The 9,093-nt window shown below is 33.5% G+C and overlaps 1 protein-coding gene across 13 annotated transcripts in view; it reads right to left on the bottom strand.

Moving 5' to 3' along the window:
• The window catches only part of foxp2 (forkhead box P2), a 613,104-nt gene that overhangs the window by 373,047 nt on the left and 230,964 nt on the right, over window positions 1-9,093 (bottom strand). For all 13 annotated transcript variants that reach the window (XM_051928699.1, XM_051928702.1, XM_051928698.1 and 10 more), the window contains one exon: window positions 5,481-5,563. The gene's annotated coding sequence lies outside the window, so the exon portion shown is untranslated. The remainder of the gene's footprint in view (window positions 1-5,480; window positions 5,564-9,093) is intronic.

Raw genomic sequence — 9,093 nt, 5'->3', positions numbered from 1 at the left:
TTTGATGTTTATGAATGTTTAAACTCTCAAAAGCTGGATGCGAAGTTATTGATAAAACCCATTTCAATTCAAACACCTCCAATTTCCAGTAAGGCTCTGCTTCACAATGACAATTAATAAGTCTCAGGGACAGACCCTACAAAAGGTTGGCATTGACTTGAAGCAAGATTGCTTTTCACATGGCCTACTATACATTGCATGCTGAAGAGTGAGTTCAGCGCACAGCTTGGTCATATTACAACCGGAGGGCCGAACTGACAACGTGGTATACAAAGAGATTCTTAACAAATAAGTATTTATATATTTTCCCTCAGTTTAAAAAGGTTTACTTTTCTTCTTAATAAAAATTTTAAGACAGTACTTCGCCGCTGCGAAGCGCGGGTATTTTGCTAGTTAAAAAATAAAAGGGCAAAAGCACACAAATATGAAGGATTAATACACCAAGTGTCTGTGACATTTGAAAATTGAATTTGACTCGTTAAAATTTTACTCTTTAGGAAGTTTAACCAGCTAATGATGAAAATATTAGTCTTAGAATATGTTACAAACCTAACAGAGTGATTGTCTGACTAACTAGATTTTAAAAGCATGTTGTTAGGAGGTACTTTATAAGGCAAATGGCCCAAAAGCCTCTATTCTTGCAACTCCAATTAGTTTTGCAAACTCTTTCTTATAATACATGCTTTTGTTTTGTACGAATGTCATTAAAATTACAATAAAGAAAACAATAAAAAAAAATTAAATTTTACAACAGAATGCACATTTTAAGTTATGGTGAATGTCAGGGGTTTATGCATTGCTTCACATTCTCTCTTAAAATTGCTTTTCAAATTACTCGTTTAATTATTATGTGGCCTGCAGTGGGTTGGCACCCTGCCCGGGATTGGTTCCTGCCTTGTGCCCTGTGTTGGCTGGGATTGGCTCCAGCAGACCCCCGTGACCCTGTGTTCAGATTCAGCGGGTTGGAAAATGGATGGATGGATTATTGTGGCAAAATAATCTGAAAAGGAAAATTCATGTATGCTTCCAAAACAGAATATGATTTGTTCCATAAACCTCCAAACATGGTATTAAAATATCCTTACTGAAAAAAGATGTACGGAATAATGAAATCAATGTAAAAGTAAGATGTCAGACCACTTGTGACATTTGCAGAAAAATAGGGAATGTAAACTTAGGTTATTATATTAAGAAAAGGCTGCATTTTTAAAAGATTCATTCCTCCTTCAAACCCTCCAAACTACTTCGGACACTCCTACATAAGAACATACTTTAAAAAAAAATATTTGGCACTGAAATGTAATAAAATTGTTACACCTACTCTGTAATGAAACAGCTTACATTTAAAAAGTGAAATCCAAAGTTGTTTCTTTCTCTGCAGCATTTGAGTATACTTTAACTTCACTCAGCAAATACTCAGGTGCCATTTAAAAGGTAAATCAGTAAGACAATGTCAGTAATTCATAAGCTTACTGAATACTGACAGACAGTATTAGAACAACAGAGCTAGAGTCATAGAAAAGACACTTCTTAAATCAGACATAAAATGCTCACATCCATTTGCCATTGTGTTTTCTTAAAGATGTAGGAACGTGAGATGAACAGCAACCTCTCAGTGAGTCACTCCATCAGGAACATGTTCGTTTATCTAAAACTTCTCACAAAAACTTGACTTATATGATCCTTCTTTAACGGGGTCAAAATTTTAATAAAAGACTTATTGCTAAGCAAATAAAAACCATCTTATTTTCTAAGCATGTGAATCTATTAAGACAATGTCAAAAATACCAATGCACATGAGAAAGAACATTTGTATAATTTTATGTAATGAAGCTTAGGATGCAAGTCAAGCAGATGAAACAAATGAGTTTTTGATAATTAGCTACTAAATTAAATAAGCAACGTTAAAAAAATGAAAGCTGAAAAAATAAAATAGGGAAATATGCTACCAACAGTTCTAGTATTTTAGTTTATTTCTAGATACAGATCTTAATTGCAGGATGACACAGTTCTACAATTGACAACTTCTGAATTAGAAGACATGGTGTGAATCAATGGCAACTGTTTCTCAGTACCTTAAGTTTGAAATTTTATATTAATGAGTTTAGGTAAAAAATATGAAATACTGGCATTGAGTTGGAATCCACATCAAAAACAGCATGGTTAAGATTAACACATCACTTTAGACTGGCTACTGTTAAATTATTTTGGACAGAAAAGAATTAAATTCTCAAAATAATAGAGTACGTACAGTGTATATTTAGATTTTCTGGTGCTGGATTAGTCTGATCCAGACCATCATTTTTCACTGTTTTAATTTGAATGTTTATAAACAATACTTTGCTTATAGTATTGTAATTTTAAAACCTTGACTGACTACAAAACACAGCAAAATAAAAAGTGTGTCTGTAGCAAGGTTATTATAGTTAACAAAAACTAAAATCAAAACTGAAACTATTATTAAAAAAACATTTTCGTAAACTGAAATAAAATAATTAACAAAACTGAATTGAAAAACTAAAACTAAACGAAACTATTAAAGTAGCTGGAAAGACTAACTGAAATAAAATAATAATTTACTAAACATAATTTTAGCTTTTGTTTTTGAATTAATTTTCTTGCTGTTTGTTTTTAACCCTTATAACTTTTAACTCTAAAACTGAAAGCCATCCACCACGAGCCGCCCGCACATATTCATCCAGTGAACGGAGGCTAGTGATGGAGGCCGGGTGTTCACACAGCATTTGCAGTGACACAGCGAGCTGAATACATGTGTAAAGCGTGTGGAATAGAAAGCGATTTACGTGTCGCCTTTCTTTGCACTTGTTGTATATCAAGATGTAATTCAAATGCCTGAAATTAGAATGTGCTGCTCAGCAAAAACTTTACCGTATGGACAGAAAAATCACGAGTGAGTAACGTTTCAGTTTATTTCTCAGGTGCCTGCTTTTTGTTGACCGTAATTCACCTGCCACTTCGCACTCGAAGTATACAAAGTATAGAGAAAGTATACTAATCATGAAAAAAATTCGACCTTGACATTTTGATGAATCTTGATGTTTTAGAACTCCCCGAGTCCGAAAATACCGTTTTTTGGAATTGCGTCTGCGTGTGTGTGTGTGTGCGTGCTTGTGGGGGTGTGTGTATAAACACGAGACCTCAAAAATGCAACTAAATGGATGAAATTTGCCATGTGGTTGTTACACCAGAATTGTAGATCTGTATTAACTTTTGGGCCAAATCCATTAACCGGAAGTGATACTTTACCTAAACAAATATTCAATTTTTTTTATACATGCAGCTGCAGAGTCCGATTTATTCAGCGTTACTTTTATAATAATTGTTCAATATATTATTAATTTGATTTGTTGTTGGTGGTTTTTTATTGTACATAATATAATCATTGTCTTGCGGTTTACTCCTCAAATATCCATCCCCATATCTGAGTACACGAGAAAGTCTAGGGGAGACCACTCCCGATTTTTGAAAATAAAACGGCACTGATCGAGAGACTGACAATGTCATCGTACAAGATCAGCATATTGTTGCTGACCAATCACTTTTACTTTAAAAACATCGTTTAACAATGAAGCAATGCAAACCTTATAAAATCCCTGAGTTGGCAATGTCTCTACTGAACTACAGGTAGGTGGGGGAAGCGAGTTTGTGAAGTGGTGAAAAGCTAAACATACTAATTTGTTTTTGTATTTATTCTATATTTATTAATTTATCTTTTTTAGTTCATATTCACAGCTCAAAATACCTGATATTGTGACAATAATCCAGTAGCAGAATTATGCTTTAAAATATCTGTTTTTTCAATGTTTCTCTCTCTCTCAAAACAGATAGTTGAAATATCATACTCTTTTTGTTCTTAACGTCAGCCATATCATACATATTGCATACCAGGGAGTTTTCCTGCCTTGCATCCAAACCTGCTGGGTTAGGCCCCAGGTTCCTGTGATCCTGCTCTGGATAAACAGGTTTAGATAATGTATATATTGCTCTTAATCTCAGATGCTGTCTCTGTCGTTTTTATGCCTGTCTGTACTCCTATTACCTGCTTTTGCTCTGCTCATTATGGGTTTACTGTTCTTATGGTGGGCTTCTCATGTCTCACTGCCCCTAACCTTCACACCACATGCTTGTTTTTCTTTGTTTCCCTCAATACAGCTAGATGGGGTCTGCACACTCTTTCAAGCCTAAGAGTCCTGTTCTTCCTTAACCCCTGTGAATTTCATGGTCACACCAGTCTGAACACAGTAGAAACTCTTTTCTTATTTTTTTTATGTCTTTCCAGGCCTGCAGGTTCAAAATTCTGTCTATAAATTGTTTGTGCCTGAGATGGAATCATAGATCAATATGGCTGATAGAAAATAAAGCCCAGTGTTTGAGATTTTTGAATATAATGAATGCCTTCAATATTTCAAACACATTGACGTTGGAGCGGGATATATTGTGTGCTGTAGACATTTAGAGTAAAAAACTCTCAAACCTTAAAATTCACCTAAAGTTCATTACAAGTTGGCCCATTCTGGGCAATTAAAAGAAAAGAAAAAAGTGCCAACAGTCGGCTCAGATTTGTTCAGCACAAATGACATAAAAATATTTTACAAATTATAAAATTGTGTAAAATTGTTCATATTCAGTACCTGGTTTTGATTATGCTTGTTTTTATAAAAGAAAAAAAAATAGTAAAGTGTGTTGTGTAGTGTAGCAAGCTTCCACTAACATTAAATTCATATTATATCCAAACCTGTTAAGTGTACAGTTCGGTCTCATTGTGATACAAAAACTAAATTCCACAGTAGCTCTTTAACCATACCATAATTACAAAAACTAAAACTGAAACTAATATATATGAAAATAAAATAGAAATGTCTTTGTAAAATAAAAACTAAACTAAAACTAAAAATACACGATGTAGGAAAACTAAAACTAAACTGAATTTCCAAGTAAGGTCAGAAAAAATATAGAAATAAAAACTAATATAAAAAGGCAAAACTATAATAACCTTGGTCTGTAGCTAGTCAATGTGTTAACTTGACCCAACTAAATTTAAAAAACAATGAAATGAACCATAAACATATAGATTATTGCCGGCTTTTACTTGATTTTGTTCTTTAAACATTATTAAACCTTTGTAAGCAGGTGTAGATTTTAAATATAAACACTGAATTTGCCCTTCATATATAAAGCATAAACAAACTTGAAGTTAAAGAATTGCAACACTTTTTAAAAGAAATCCACAGATGAAATGTACAAAGTCACATTTCACTTTCACTGCAAGTAATCAAGGAAGTTGAAGTCAAATGAGAAATAAAGGACACAAGTTGAAAATAAATAATAAATACCATTTTCAGAGCTTTTTTCAGTCAGCAAATTTTCATTGGAGAGTATTAATGTGAGGGTGTTACATAAAAAAGTTTGACTGCTGGTTGACTAAGACATCCCTAGTAGAATTATAACCTTTTACTTACCTCTAATCTGTGAAGACACTAGTTCTTTGTACTATCTGTGCTTATCACTTTAAGGTATCACCAGTTCCATTATTTTTTTTTTCCTGTAAAAAGACAAACAACCATCATCATCAGAATGTTCTTCTATTACATACAATATTACAACTCTTTTAGTATAAAAAGCAAATGTTCAAACCAAGTAGACGTGCTCAGTTTTGTTTTGCACTGGAGGACAGAGATATTTCGTAATGTTAACTTAGCTGATGATGACAAGATGTACTACATTTTACAGTCATTTATTGCATACAAAAAATAAGAGTTCCAGAACTGCTGTATCAACTGAACAAAGGGTTACACTTTCAATTAAAAAACCTCTGCAAAATGAACAATTTTAAAATGTAGTTTCCTCCACTGTAAAAGCAATTATACTGTTGTATTATAAATTACAACAACGCTGTGGGAGGCATATGCTAATGTTACCTACAACCCAGATGTCATATATAAATGGCCTGAATGCAGGCAATTGGCATATTTAAATGTATTAAGTGCAGCATCTAGTGTATTTAAAAATATTAATCCATGAAAGTGCCACAATACAATTCTTTTTAACCTAACCTTCCATTGTCTTTGCTATTCAGAACACTAAATGTAGTGAATTTGCAAGGTAAAAATCTGGCATAAATTAGACCATTTCAAGTGTCTCTTAGGGATTTCTGAAAGATAGAGGTTGAAAGAAAAAAATGTGCACCAATAACACAGGAAAAAAAACAGAAAAGGAAATGATGGCTACTAACATTAATAGCAGACTAGGCAGTCATAAAACATTCTACATGGTAATGTTTTACATAACTGGGTTGCTTTAATCCTATACATTTGTACAGTAGAAATGCAGAAAACCCATTAAAAAAAAGGCGTAAAACCCACCTCGTTCTTATCTTCTATTCAGATTGGACATTGGACCAAATACAATTGAACTCCAAAGTTTTTACAAATGTTTATAATATTTATTCCTAATTTGTGTCCTATGTGTGCTAGTGACTGCTCATCTATAGCTTTTGCTTCTATGTCACACAAGGAATGAAGAAACCACTTTTTCACATTACTAGACCAGGTACCGAAGCAAGGCAAAACTGGAACAGTGCTGTATTGAAAAGCATTTTTGACACTGCTTGTCAATACCACATGCCAGGTTTTTTTTTAAAAAAACAAACAAAAAAACAGTTACAGTAAGATAATAAGATGTTACATTAATTAAGATAAAATGGAAACTTGCTAACAATTATTACATATTACTCCAATGAACTGAAGAGTTGTTTCATTATTGAAAAATTAAAAGCTGTAGCAGGAATCTTTTTATTTCATGACAACACAAAAACAAATGTATACAAGTTATGTTTTTAATCACAAGGAAATTATTACACCTTCTTATTTAGTGATTATCATTCAATAAATGCTATATATTTAATGCTATGTTTGTATTTGGTCCTGGGTAGAGTCAAAAGGTAAAAAAATGGCTTTTTTTTATATAAATTTTACTGAATTTATTAAAATCAAATAACATTCCATACAAATAACTCAAGTTTTACACAAAAATATAGGTTTGAAACAAATCAACCCCCATCCCTGAGAAAGAGATCTAGGCCACTTTGTTAGTAAAAATAATAGATAAATGAATAAAGATAAATGGAATAAAAGAGGAGAGAGAACCTGCTTCCTCAATTTAAATGCTTATTCTAAAATGTTATTTATTAGATCCTGCCAGGTTTTGAAAAAGTTTTGAACAGATCCTCAAGTGCGAATTAGATTTTTTCCAGTTTCAAATAATATACAACTTCAGTTACCCACTGACTTAGAATAGGAGAGTTAGGATTCTTCCAGTTGAGCAAGATAAGTTTACGTGCCAGTAGTGTAGTCAAGGCAATTACAGTTTACTTGTCCTTCTCCACTTTAAGCCCATCTGGTGTCTGAAAGGCATTTAAAGATTTTGGTCCAAAATGATGTTAATTTGGTGCAGGCCCAAAACAGGAGGCCCAGTGAGGCCGGAACTTGATTGCAGCGTTCGCAGGTTGGATCTTGTCAATGGAAACATTTTGGACAATTTTAAACGAAAAAGATGCACTTGATAAACAATTTTGAGTTGAATAATTCTATACTTTGCGCGTATGGAGCTCGAAGTGAATTCTGTGCATTGTTACTTTCCACTCCTTTTCTGAGATGTTGATTGAGAGATCTGTTTCCCACTGTTCTCTTGGATCTTTGAAAGGGAGGGACTGTAAAATGGTTTTATATATTATAGAAATGCTGTCTGAGTCCTCGAGACTGATCAATATTTTTTCCGGCATAGAGGTAGGTGGGAGGCGAGGAAAATTGGGCAGGTTCTGTTTAACAAAGTTTTGAATTTGAAGGTAGTTAAAGAAATGTGTTGCTGGAAAGTTAACTTTGGAGTGTAATTGTTCATAGGATGCAAAGACATTGTCTATGTACAGATCTCCAAGTGATTTAATTCCGAACGTTTTCCAGGCATTAAAAATTACAAATGTTTGAGAGGGTGGAAAAAGGTGGTTCTCGTGCAGAGGTGCCATGGACAAAAGCTTCTCTATCTTAAAATACTTCCAACATTGTTTCCATATTCTGAGTGAGTGAAACACAATTGGGTAGTTAGTATATTGGCGACAACTTGTATTTATTGGGGTGCAAAGCAAGGAATATAAATAAGTACTGCTGGATTTTATTTCTATTGAAGACCAAGCCTGTGTATGTTCTATCTGTGTCCATGTCATGTTTTTATAGTTTGTATGTTTGCTGCCCAGTAATAAAATTGAAAATTGGGTAGATCCATGCCACCTTTCGCCTTAAGACTTTGTAGGGTCGCCCTTTGGATAGTTGGATGTTTTGAATTCCAAATAAATAAGGTTATGGTTGAATCTAATTTCTTAAAATTATCTATTGATGTATATTGGAATGTTTTGAAATAAAAAGAGAACCTTGGGAAGGATATTCATCTTAATGTTATTTCTTCCAGGTAAAGTGAAATGAAGAGTTGACCACCTATGCAAGTTTTGCTTAATTTTTTCCATAAAGATGGCAAACTTTTCTTGATAAAGAAAGCTTTATGTTTACGTGTGAGGTTTACCCCTAGGTATTTAAACTTATCTGCGATGATAAAAGGAAAGGTGTCTACTCTAATATTGTATGCATGAGAATTCACTGGGAAGAGTACACTTTTATTCAAATTTTTTGAAATTCTATTAGTGCTGTATTTTGTGCATCTGATATATATATAGTACCAAACCATCTGCATATAGAGACTTTTTGTTCCAGTCCTTCCCTGATAATCCCCTTTATCTCATAATCATATCGACAATGAATTGCCAGTGGCTCAATGGAGATGGCAAAAAGCAGTGGTGACAAGGGACATCCTTGTCTGGTACCACGCTCTAGTTTAAAGTAGTCTGAAATAACGTTGTTAATACAAACTGAAGCTTCTGGATTGATATACAGTAGTTTGATCCACGCACAAATGTCCGGGCCAAACCCAAATTTCTCCAATATAGTGAAAAGGAAGTTCCATTCAAATGCTTTTTCTGCATCCAACGATAATATCATCTCTGGGGTGTTTGACTTTGTGGGTGAA

This window comes from Erpetoichthys calabaricus, chromosome 1 (genome assembly GCF_900747795.2).
Source record: "Erpetoichthys calabaricus chromosome 1, fErpCal1.3, whole genome shotgun sequence".
NCBI classification, from domain to species: Eukaryota; Metazoa; Chordata; class Cladistia; order Polypteriformes; family Polypteridae; genus Erpetoichthys; species Erpetoichthys calabaricus.
This window is presented reverse-complemented; position numbering and strand designations above follow the sequence as displayed.